The sequence below is a fragment of the Drosophila simulans genome, chromosome 2R, assembly GCF_016746395.2.
Source record: "Drosophila simulans strain w501 chromosome 2R, Prin_Dsim_3.1, whole genome shotgun sequence".
Classification (NCBI taxonomy): Eukaryota; Metazoa; Arthropoda; class Insecta; order Diptera; family Drosophilidae; genus Drosophila; species Drosophila simulans.
The window spans coordinates 11,297,782-11,310,873 of NC_052521.2; the positions used below are offsets into that span (position 1 = coordinate 11,297,782).

At 41.0% G+C, this 13,092-nt stretch overlaps 1 protein-coding gene across 4 annotated transcripts in view; it reads left to right on the forward strand.

Moving 5' to 3' along the window:
• The window catches only part of LOC6734396 (neurogenic protein mastermind), a 68,484-nt gene that overhangs the window by 23,994 nt on the left and 31,398 nt on the right, over positions 1-13,092 (forward strand). The window lies entirely within an intron of this gene.

A 13,092-nucleotide genomic window follows, 5' to 3' on the forward strand; every position in this document is an offset into this window, starting at 1 on the left:
CCTCAAAGGCTTCTTTACTGTGTGTGATATCCTTGTGCCTTGCAACTGGGATTCAAAAATAAAGCTAAATGAAAAGGAAGTTCGGAAGGCAGTTGCCCTGCTCACACACACACACACACATGCACACCTACACATGCTCGCAATGAATTTTGCATCTTTTATTTATTATGTTTGGCAAATTTCATTGCATATTAAAAATGCAATTTTCCACAAGAAGTGGAGCTTTTGCATCGCCTTCCTGCTTTCCTGCCATCCATACGACCATCCGGCCGTTTATCCTTTTGCCATCCTTCGAGTTTTTCGGGCCGTCAAAGCTCTTTTGGCCCTGTGAGCTTTAAGTTCTTGAGTCTGGCTTTTGTCAATTGTCTTAAACATTTTAATTGCTTTACGTTTGTCGCTGCAAAGCTGTTGTTCTTATTGTTGTTGCCGGGGCAAAAATAATAAACAAGAGAAAGGCGTAACAGAAAATGATGAAATGTTTGAGTAGGTGTGTGAGTGAGTGGGTGTGTGTGTGTGTGCGGTTTTGTCGAGTGGCTGGCTGCAGATTTTTAACCCTTAAATAATAATCGCCTGGTAATCGCACTTATTTTTTTTTCTTCGTTTTTATTTAGGGATTTTCATTAAGGTGGCCAGGGGAATTCTCTTTCTCGTTTTCCTTTTTTTTTTTTTTTGCGAGCCATCCACACATCATCAGCAAAACAAACCAGGCGGAACTTCTTCCCCTTTGCGTCCTTTGCTTTTGCTGTTGCTCTTTCGCTTTGCCCTTTAAAATCGATAAACTCATTTTGAAGTTGTGCCCACACACACACACACACACACTCACACATTAATGCCCGCTAGGAAAACACACAGATACACACGCCAACTTGGATACACTTTACTTACTTTTATTTTCAATAAGCCTACTCAACGCCCACATTAACAAGTGCCCAGGATTATGAACATACTCCATCAGCGACATAAATATTCCTTAAAGTACATTGTATTTTGGCTAATTAAATTGATTTGAAATGGATGGCAGATGAAGAGAGACGTTGTATATTCTCGATGAGCTGCAAATATTTGTGGAATCTTCAGCACTTGAACACTTTTCACTTCAAATGACCAGCTCGTTTCGATGGGAATAGTTAACCCTTGAATGACGCCAGTCAGGCGCCATTCTGGGCTTCCTTTATGCACTTTGGCATCCACATCCATATCCATATCCACTTCCACATCCTCGTCCACGTCCGCGTCCTCGTCCTGTTCCTCGCCGGCATCCCAAAGGATGTCGAGGTCCCCGGGCTTGCATTCAATTTGTGTGTCGATTACATGAAATGAGCTCCGGCCCGCTTGGCCGGGAAATGGAAAAGCTGATGAAGAGCGGGTTTTATATGCAAAATTAAGCCAAACACGGCTCGTGTGTCAAAGGCAAATGTGCTCGATTGATTTGTCCGGCCATAAAAACAGTCCAGGGAATGCAAATGGAGCTGGGAAATTGGCAATGGTATTGGTAATGGTAATGGCATTTCGGAAAGATGATTTTCAAAGTTAGTTATGTTAATTACGGCATCGTTTTCAATCGGTGGCTATCATATACCTATATTCTCTGAATACAATACAATGCGCTCTCTAGTTATAATTTCCACAGCATTAGCCATCATAAATGATTAATGAGCTCATTTTATTGTGTGCTGATAAATTAAAATATGCTTTTAAAAAATCATCCCTATGCGTCAGTTGGCTTTAAAATGTATTAAGTTCTACCCCCAATGAATTGATTTATTATGTGTGCCACATTTTGAAATCAATCCCATTACACTTTCATAAATGATTGAGTCCGTTTGGGTTATTGATACTTATAGACATACTTCGGTAGTGTTGCTAAATCTCTTACACTTCTATAAAGTTCTGTTATAAACTTCTGTTCATCCCTGAAAGCTGTATATCACAGCAGTTCTTTTTCATCAAAGTTTCGCCTACTTTCATCATGTTTGGCTCTTTCCGTTTTCCATAACCACCCCGCAAAATCAAACCACCCCCAACCCCCCGCTGGTTGGCTTGTGTCTATAACGTCCTGCCAATAACCATAACGATTATGTCCGTGCAACATGTGACATCAACAACATCATAACAGAGTCTAAAACGAAGCCAACACCCATTGATTGCTTGATGTTTTTCCCTTACCAAACATTTTCATTTGCATTTTCTCCCTCTATTTAACGTTCATGAGATTCCGCTTTCAGTTTTCCACCTGCACTTTTCAATTTGCATGGGAAAACTGGCAGACCTAATACTCTAATGAGCTTCGTGTTGGTAGTGCACCCTGCAATTGCGCTTAAACTCCATCTTCTGTGATGCCCACGCGGCGTATACTTAATATATACGGCATATGGACAAATGCCTCTCGAAGTGATTAGCGTTTATGGCTAGCAGCCCGAATCCTGGAACAATGGCACTTGACCAATTCCATGGTGGGTAAACATAGGTTTACGGTGGGGTTTTTGGGTGGCGGCACTTTACGGGGATTTGTAGAACAGCAACGGCCAGCAGCAGCCGCTGGAAAAAAAAAAAACATTTTTCATTACTTTACTGGAGCGGAAATGGCAAATTAACTGCACAAATACACGGCCACGTGTGTGCGTGAAAGCGTATTTGTATGCTCATTTATTCATTACACTGCATGCGCCCCTCACTTGACCCTCATCCAACCCCCCCATGGTCCCCCTCTTTCTACCGCCATTTCCATCTGCAACCCCCTTTCACCCATCTTATTGACTTCAAATGCGAAAAGTCGCTTTTGAGGCAGGGACAACGTTTACATAAGTGATGATATAGATTTCAGTGAAGGTACAGTACCCATTGTACTTTATACACATATATCTGTGTAATTTTGTAGCAAAAATAAGTATTGTAAAGTAAGCTTTCTAGTTTTTTAAAAAGTTGTTTTGCTTTGTAAAGTTTTAACCACAGAAATTCAATAATTATAAACTTAGCATGGCTTGTAAATCAACACTGTAAAATATAAACTGTATGCACTAAACTGAAGATAACTAATTGAACTACTTAATTATTTAAAAATAACTTAAGTAGAAATATCAGTTAACTATCGCGTTTTACAACACTTGCAATTTGTAGGCTTAAATTTGGAAAGAGCCACTTTACAGAACATTAAATTCTGTAAATCAACAAGAGCGCAACTTGAATAAATCGTATTTTAAACTGCTTATATCACCAGACTTAATGTGTGTTACACTTAAATGCGATAAACCATTTTCACCATCATACTCGGTATGAGTTTTATCGCGCTCGTTGCGTCATTGAGTCGGCTTTTGTGTGCACTGTTGACGTTTTAAAATGTTAAAAATAAATGGGCATTTTACAAAAAACAAAAAACAAAGCGGCTGGCAAAAGACGAAAAGACGAAAAGGAGGCGCAACGTCATCGTCATCAATGTCAGCAGTGACGAAATGTTTGCAAATAAACAAAACTCGCCTCCAACAAATAGAAATGTTAAATGAATCGTGGATGTGAGACAATGAGTGTCCATCCGACATGTGGAAAAAGTTTACGTCTGACTGGGTTTTTTTTTTCTGCCCAGGGTGATACATCATACACTGCGAGAAGCGAGAGGCGAAAAGCGCCGCCGCCGCCGGAAGTTCAAAAGGTGACAATGAGACAGCGAGGAAGGCACAGTCAGGGGAACGATTCAAAAAAAAGGGGGTTCAACGGGGTGGCAAGGGGACTTGCAACTGGACAATTGGCGGCAGAATTCACTTGAAGCAATTAAATTTATGAGATTGTTGATATTGTGCCTTTGCGAAACTTTGTCGGCCGATGAAAGCCGAACAGCTGAGACAAAAGAGGCAAAAAGGGTTGCATCCCCACCACCTCATCATCCATTTCGATTTGATTTTATTTCGTTTTTGCAGCCCATGTTTTGTATATATATGCACACTCAGATAGCTATAAAATATCTTTGGTTCACATTTAAATCCGTAATTTCAATTCAACTTGTCGTGTTTACACACACAATGCATAATTTATAGAAATTTGTCTGCAGAGAGCGCAGTAGCGACAGAATCGGAGCAGCGGGACAGAGATGGCCATAGGCGAGCGAGCGGGACAGAGCGTGCGGTCTCATGTAACCTGAAGTATAGGAACGCACTGTGCGCGAGTACAGTGGATTAGAAAAGTGCGGAAAGGGGCTAAACTAAAGCAAAATGTACAGATTTTCCTGCACTTGAGAAAAGAAAAATAAACAGACTATTTGATTCAGAAAAAGTTCCTTTAACTCTTAATCAGAATTCATGGAAACTAGTAGATAAATCATCTTATATATGGCTTATCTTTCATCGTAGCTAAAAATAAAATATTAATAATGACTGAAAGTTCTCTGTATATTTAAACATATGAGATTCTATAACAATTCCCTGAAATTCCCTATCCATATTATATGAATGTTCCAATTGTATCTGAGTATCTGCTGGCTTGGCTTGCTTAATATTTTAAAGCACCTTTTTTTTGGGGTTGCAACCTTTTTTGCGGATACTGTGTGTCCATGGGGCACCGAGCAGTCGTGGCACGCAGTCTCTTTCAGTCAGTCAGTCGGCAATCAGCCCGCTCGGCTAGCCCCTTCGACGACCTCCTGCGAACCGGCGCCCATGCCCCAGTGCCATCCCCACTGCCGCCCACTGCCTCACCCTACCTCCTTCTCAAGTGTCGCATATGGCAGGCAACGTGTGCCCGCTCCCCTTTCTCCGCAATTCTTCCCATTTCTCCTCCCCCTTCTGCGCCTCTTCTCCTTGCTGTTGTTCGTTGGTTTTGAAGCTTCTGCAATGGGGCGCCTCTGTGGTTCTAAAGGGGGCGGGTGGCGGCTAGTGAAAGCGAGGGGGGGGGGGCGTGGCAGGTCGGTCCCCATATCAGAGTGAGTGCCTATACATGTATTATGGTGTGTATGCCGGTGTGTGTCTGTGTGTATTTGTGTTAAACTCAACGAAGCTTAAAAGCTTTGTTTGCACCATGAAAGACTTCAATATTTGTAGTCTGTATTCCTCCACTTGATTTCCCAGCCGATGGCATGTAGACCGAAAATACAGGCCTTTCTTTTTATTAGCTGCGATTGAATATCAAATTGGGTCTAGTTTTCAGTTCTCACATTGAGCAAAGGGTACTTTTTTTTACCATATATTTTACAGCAAACTACAACTTACATTAAAGTAACAGCAACATTTAAAAACTTAACAATGATTTTAATTTTAGATTAATCAAAGAGCTAGCAAATTTAGTTTAGTTAATGTGACTCGCAGCCATAACTTAATGATTAGATTGAGTTAGAATGTATTATTAAACTAACCTAGTTGTGGCCTATATACCTGCTAGTGTTTAACAATTTAAGCTCTTTACTTTGATTTTCAAATTAAGAATGAATTTGATTTATGCGCTTTTGAATGCATTAGTAATTCCCCAGATTTCCAGGGGCCTTCCATCAATGCTTGTGGTTCTTCCCAGCACCTAAAAAAAAAAAGTAAAACACCTAAACCCCCATATCCATTTGCATTTCGCATGTTTCCCCCCTCAACAAACTGTGCCACTCTATTGAGTGCCGCGCCCACTTTTCACGCACGCCCCTCCGCTTGGCCAAGAAGTGCAAGGAAAGCGAAAACGAACAAAATATGGGGTGAATAAAAAAAAAAAAAAGAAGAAGATTGTTGAGGCAGCCACATAATCCACTTTTGCATCAGCCAAGCCAGCAGAGGCGGAGATGCATGCCCCCCTTTGCTGCAACGACGCCCCTGTTCTGGAGTGCCTTTTGTTGCTGCAGAGAAATATAAAAAATAATTGGAAGTCGCTTGCAACGATGTTGTCGCTCTCGTCAGCCTCGCCGTTGACGTTTTGCTTGTTAGCTGCACACTCTCTCTTCTCAGTTTTCCTCGCATTTCCCCATTTCCCCAAACCTCATCCACATCCCCATTTTCCGGCCCCCTTCGCCGCCCCTTTCACTGTGCGGTTTCAATCTTTTTCCTGGGCTTCGCTTTTGATTTGACTTTTGTTTGCTGGTGATTAGGAGCTCAAGCAGGCAAAGGAGCAGGATTTGTTTAAACAATTTACAAATGCTTCATTGAGTTGCTAGTGGAGGGCATTACGTGGGTGCTGAAATATGCTGCCTTCGGTTGCTCCCATTTGGGAATTAAAGCTTAAACTAGGAGTCATTAGTAGTTTCGAGCTAAATATAACTAGGTTTTCGGTTTTTATTCAGTTTCGGTACTAAACTTATTGCTTTAAGATAGTCTCTCGATTACATTCTCTCCTAATTTATGATTTATAACCCCGTATTGAAGCAATTTTCAAACTCGTTGACATTTTGGCTTGACCCAAACCCCTTGTGTCCTGTCATCAGCAACTTTTGGATGTCCTGCTAAATTAATAATTTTGATTGAGGCCTTTGGTGCTTCACTCTACTTCAACCCCCTTCGCTCCCCGTAATCGTTGTGTTATCCGCCGTGTTTTATCAACACTTTCGCCTCATCTTGGGCCATCGTCAGTGTCGTCATCATCATAATCATAACTATTATTATTAACGGCAGAGAAACGAGCCTATTTAGCGTCAACAAGCACAGAATCGTCTGCTACCCCTTGTGCAAAGATATATCCCATGCCTGCTATCCTGCCGCCTACAAAAATCCTCCCCCGAGGGCTCGGCATCCGAAGAAAAAAAAAAGAAGCAAATTTCCCACAAAACTTTAGCAGGCGATAAAAATTTGTCTACATTAGCTGAGAGAAAGAGCGAGGGAGCCGCACGTTGCACAGTTTTGTGGCATATGCCGCACGATAATGCACCGCACAAAAAATTTGTGACTAAAAGTAATGCCTGTTAAGTTCGAAAATCTGTGGAAGAAAAAATCTCTTATTCATTAATTTCATAAAATAAAATTCCAAATAAATTTCCAATTATATATACAATCTATAAACAATCATAAAATAGAAAAAGAAGGTTTGTAATTAGATTTTATATGGTACTTTTTTTTTGTAAATGTTTTGATTTCGTTGGCGTTTAAATGCAACATTAGTTTATTTCTCTTTGTTTATTTAGTTTATATTAGTCTTAGTTTATTTCTCTCTGTGCATCCTTAGCTGGCTAATCCCCCTTTCCTTTGGCAACTATCTATATCTGAAGTATTCTGTGTTTTGGTAACAATCTTAACGGTATTCGGCATTCGAGGCAATCTCATCGGCCACCTTCGCTTCGTGTGTGGGTGCCATTTACATTTACAGGACAACAGTCGGTCTGCTGTCGGTCACCCCCTTACCCCCTTCCCCACGCTCCACTTACTGCCCCACCCAATCGCCACAATCCCCAACGCCCACTCTGTGCAATTTGTGGCCTGGCTTTAAGTTCCTGGCTTAAGTGCGCATGTCCTGGACATGGAGATTGTCGTCTGCCCGCTTTCCTTGCTCAATTATTGACGAAAAATTGTGAAATTTGCCAGCCTGGATATACTGTTAATTGCCTCCCACTACCGAATTTGTTACCCCGGCAAATGCGTAACTTCGCCCTGCTCATAAAATCACCTCAATCTTCGCTGATCGAATTAACCGATTTTGTTGTTGTTATTCCGCAGTGCGTTGACATAAACAAACAAAAGTTCACACTGAGGCAAAATAAATAAATAGAGTGAAAATTGCATTTCGTTAAATGGCGACGTCGACGATGTCGCTTAATTGAATATCGCCCAACAACAAAGGCCAGAGCAATAACAACTATAGTTCTCCGCCAGCAGCAAATCCACTTGACGACAAGCAGCTAAGACAATTGCAGAAGGCGTGACAACCCTTTTCGCCTCGCCGCCACCCACTTTTCCGCCCGTCTTTGCACTATGCCTTCGTCATTGCATCAAAACAAAATTCAATTAAGTTGATTGCAAATCGTTGCCGTCAAAATGAAGACGAAAAGAAACAACAGAAAAGGAACTGAAATCGAGCAGAAATTGCATAGAATAGGCGGTACATGTCAAAGTTACGAAGTCAAAAATGTATTTAACCTACGAGTAAAAAGAACATTTTTCGAATGCGTATACGTAATATTTTAAAATCATTTAGAAAAATACCAACCCACTTCGTGTATGGTCTTCTTTTTCTCAAATATAGATTTTAGTTACTTTAGCTATGTTTTTTATTATTTAATTTAGTTTGCATGCTATAGTTTTTCAATGACCATATATCTTAATCACTTTTGAATACCATTTTTAAAGCGCCAACTGTTTTGCTCATTTTATTCTTTAAAACACAGCCCGTTTACCAAACAATTTCATTAACAGTTGGCCCTGTTAATTAAGGCTTTCCATTTATTCCCTCACACTAGTTTTCTCGTCCGTTTCCCCTTGCGGCTTGTTCGTGTCATCTATTGGCCAACTCTTCTTGACCGAGAGGCTAATTGGTATTGTCAGCACTGCCGCTGTCATTTAGCCAATATAATATTACTATTTTTTGCGCTGCGGCCGAAATTTACATGGATATTCAAATTTAAAACAAAAAAAAAAAAATATGTTCAACTAAGTTATTTATATTTAACCGAAAAAATGTTGTTTTTGTCACTGTGAATGATTTATTTAAACAATCCGCACGCGAATAAAAACTATTAATTAATTTACAAAACATATGTGAGGCTTTCAGTGCTTGACAACAGCAGCAGAAAATGCAATTTTTCCGATATGGTTAGCCATCGCACCACACTGCGTATGTGTAATGTCACCTGACTTATTATGAACTTTGAGTGGCAAATAAACATTTTTTTTTAGATATACATAGGTGTCAAAAATTAATGTTGCATGAGCATTAAAAAATGCATAATAATTACCGATATTATTTTCGAAAATATTAAATTTAAACGCTTTTACACGATTTTTCCTTTCAAACATTGCTTGTTTACCTTTTCTAATTTTTGTGCACACAAATTGGACAAACTTTGGGTAATTGTACTTCTAATTGCTTTATTACAGCTTTAATTGCTCGTTCTAAAAACGCTCGCTGTTAATTTACAGCTGTTATTTAGCAGCAGAGGGTGCGAGCGAGGTAGCAGCCCCCGGGTTAAACAGAGAGGGAAAGAGTCACTTAGTCAGGGCGATTGCTTGGCATGTTTTTGTGATGTTTCCTTTGTTTTGTTTTGTTTTGATTTGCTTTACCTCCGACTGTTTGTCTATGTTTTTTTCCCTCTCTATTTCCCTGCCCCGTTTTCTCTCGGTTTTCCACTCGGATCCCGAAACACCGAGAAAGACCCTTTGTAAATTTTAATGGCAAATCTGCTGCCATTTGCGGCACATTTCGCGTACAATTTTCATTTTTGTTATGCCCACATATTTATTTTCATGGCTTGTCCTAGGTGGTTGGGTGTTTTGGGGGGTGGCGGGTAGGCCCTGCGACCGCTTTTCCTATACACGCGGAGAAATAATAGCAGATTTCGATGAACGCAAATCTTTTGCAGTCCTTGAAGTATGCAACAATTTATTTAATCCGGAAATGCAATTAAAGATCTAACGCATGTTCTGCTGATAACCCGAAACTCGATCACCAATTAGTTTTGTAAAACATATCATTTTAAAAATATTTCCTTGTTTTAAAACTGCACTGTTAGTTTTTTCTCTGTGCACACCACATTGCTAAAGGGGCGCACTTTACATTTGTTGTTTATTTTGGCGTGAGCGTTGCCAGCCACGAGAGCATAGAAGACATGGCCACTGCGAGCGAGGAAGAGGCGAGAGCGCCAACGAGTGAGTGTGTGAGTAAAGTGGGGAGCCGGCAAGAGAAAGAGTGAGAGAGTGAGTGAATGTCGATGGCTCTCCTTATTGTTGCTGCTTTTGCTGCCGCTGTTGCTGGCATGCCATTTCCCGTTATCAGTGGCAGACTTTCTGCCAACCTGCTGTCGCACGCTGTAAGCGTCGGCGTTGACGTCGCCGTCACTGCCTCAGCCTCTGCCTCTGTCGTCGCTCAACGGTGACGCCACGAACGCCGCACAGTTGGTGTGAAATTCAGTTCGTTCGTATTTTGTCCATTTAATAAGGATATTATTTTTCACTGTCTTGAATAATAAATATGTATACCGGTAACATTATTGAAAAAAAAAACTATTAAACTATTGACTTTGCATACTTAGTAGTTTTTTAATGGAAATAAAATAATCCGCAGCCTAATTTGCATATACTGCCATTATTGATTTTTGAGTGCTAGAAAGTGGATCGCACGCCACTGTGCCTCATTTTGTGTTCCTCATTTTGGATTTTGTGCGCACGCCGTGCCAGCTAATTTTGGATTTTCTAAGCGAAGCCGAGTGAAATATTTTTAGCTCCTCGACTGCGACGCAGCTGCACAGTCAGCGCTGGCAGCGACGTCAACATGCAGATTTTTGCAATTGTTTGCCTTATTTGGCCGCTGACGTGATTTTGTTGTTGTTGTTGTTGTTGCCGTTGGGCTTGCTGTATTTTTAGCCAGTTGATTTATCATTCTCATTGCGTTTACGCTGCATTTGTGGCTAATCAGTATTTTGTCTCTCTTTCTCTCGTTGCAGGTGAGTTTCCCCCTTGTTTGTCCCATCAACGCATTGTTGTACCGTGTAGATATGCATATTGTGCAGATTAAACCGTAAGTTAAGCTAAGTATCCGTGTATTAAGGAATCGCCATTGCTGGAATGTTTGCATCATCGTCGAGTTATTCTGATAAGCCGAAGTCAAGATCACGGGTTACGTATACGCAGCGTGGGACAGCTCAGCGATTGAGCGTGTTTAACCCTATTCTGAGTGGATTCTCGGGAATCCGCTAACATTCGAGATAAATCAGATTGGAATGAGTATTAATCAGATTTATAATTAGAATATCGTTTTATTGACATTCTGCTTAATATATTTCCATCTGGGCTTTATTTTTTATATCTAGTGTGTTTAGAGGCCATCATTTTTCTCCCTGCACTGCATAATAATTTTGTCATTTGCGTAAACAATTCAATGTGCGTGTGTGTGAGTGTGCGAGTGAGTGAGATATTAGAGGCCAAGTCAAGTCTGCGTAGCGCGAGTCTCTGCTCACAACCCAAAGCACTCCCCTTTTGAACTCCGAAGCCATTCGACTTCTTTCTCTTAATATTCCGATTTTCCTATGCCACTGTAGCTGTATTTTTTTCCCAGCTTTTCCTCAATTTTCCGCCCGCTTTCCCCGTCGCGCGGCTTTGAAGTGTTTACATTTTGCATTTGAATTATCGCCGTTTTATATGCTTCGCTTTGATTTTCTATTCACTTGTTGTTATTGCCCTGTCTGCCTTACTTATTTTAAGCTAATTTTAGTATTTAGCTTTCGTTTGCATTTCAATTCAATTTGGAGAAACGTTGGGGAAAACGCTGTGGGCTTGGAAAAGACCGAGTACTGTACTTTTTTTTTATTTTTAATTTCCAATTCGATTTAATTGTTGTTCTTGGCGCTAACGTTGTTGTTGCTGTTCTATGTTGTTGTTATTTTTGTTTCGCCTTTTCCGATTTGATTTGTGTCAATGTGTGTGTGTGTGCTTGGCGCCGTTTGGCTTGGCGGCCAAACGTTCTGAACAATAAAAATTTTGAACGAAACGATAGGAAAATGCTTTGACGTTTGGGTATTTCAAAACAGTGTTGGTGAATGGTGTTCATACTTTAATGTTATGAAGAGCAAATATGAAAGATCCGACTAGTTTGCGAAGAAACTCCAAGAAATATGCATGTTGCAACTATGAAGATCTGCTTATCTATAAAGATAACTTTTGAAAGCAATTAAATAATACTTTTTTGTATGAGCACTTTATTGAACTTTAGGAAATCCCCTTTTTCAATCCGATCTTAGTGATTAAGTGCAGTTGAATTTTCCCTGTTAGCCTCGCTTATCTGGTGTTTATCCGTTCTGCAAGATCACTCAATTTCTCACTCTCTCTTAGCTGCTGGTGGCTCTCTTTCTCCCACTTCACGCAGTTTGCCTTCGGAGAAGCCGAGTTTTGTTTACCGACTGGCTGTTGTTGTTGTTGCTGCTGTCGCAATTGAAGCGCAGTTTCTGGCAGCAACAGCATGAGCTATAGTATCTATAGAGATATAGCGATACCTATACTTATGCCTACATGTAGATACATATATACCCGTTCGTTCGTAGCTCCAACGGCGAGGCATGCGAAGTCCCTTCAAGCGTTTCAACGTACTTTTTTTTGCTGCGCTTCGGTTTGTTTGATTTGGCTTGCTCACCTTCGGCTCGACAGCAACAACAGCAGCAGCAGCAACAACAGTATCGAACGGACGTCGACGGAGGCAGCGACGGAACTGCGAATTCGATGGAGACGTCGGTGGCGGTCTCAACCTGAAATCCAACCTGAAACTCGAAACGAACCCGAGGCTCGTGCTGTGTTTCATTTGAATGGGCACACGACGGACGGAGTTCGAGTTGGATTGGCCACAGTGTGCCGGCCAAATTGGAAGCCTTTGGTTCCACTTTGCGAAAACTTTTAAATTCGCTTAACCAAATTGACAGCTTTAGGGCCATTTCAACATACGTACACGTTTGGTGTCTTCAGATGTAGATTGTATAGGGGGAAAATCTTGTTGGTTGCAGGCTACCGTCAGGTTGAAAAAATGAAAAGCCGTTAATTTGTAGAGAATATATCGTATCGTTAATATTTAATAGTCTTCCTTACAAACCTTAGACTTAATTGTGAAGAAGTATAATTTATGTAGTCATCGGAAAACCAATTTCTGGAAGCTGGCGGATGAGTACTTGTAGCTGTAGTCATTTATCACAGGCTTCTTTTTGCAAATACCTTGGCTCAAAGGACCTCATTTCCCCATGCTCTCTCCGTCTCGTTTGGACTCTCCCCATCCCGCTTGCACTTGATCCTGTGCCTAGGCCATAAATATCGTATTAAATATTTGCCTTAGTATCGCCTGCGATGTCGGCGTTTCGCGTTTGCATTAACGCCGAATGTTGTCTGTTTATCTCGCTAGTTATTGTTCGCGCTGCCCATAGGTGGTGTTTTGCCATTTTCGAGGGGGGTGTTCGTGTGTCCATGGGCCATAGGGGAAGGGAAAGGGGAAGGGGAGCAAGGGGCAGGGTTTCAGCTC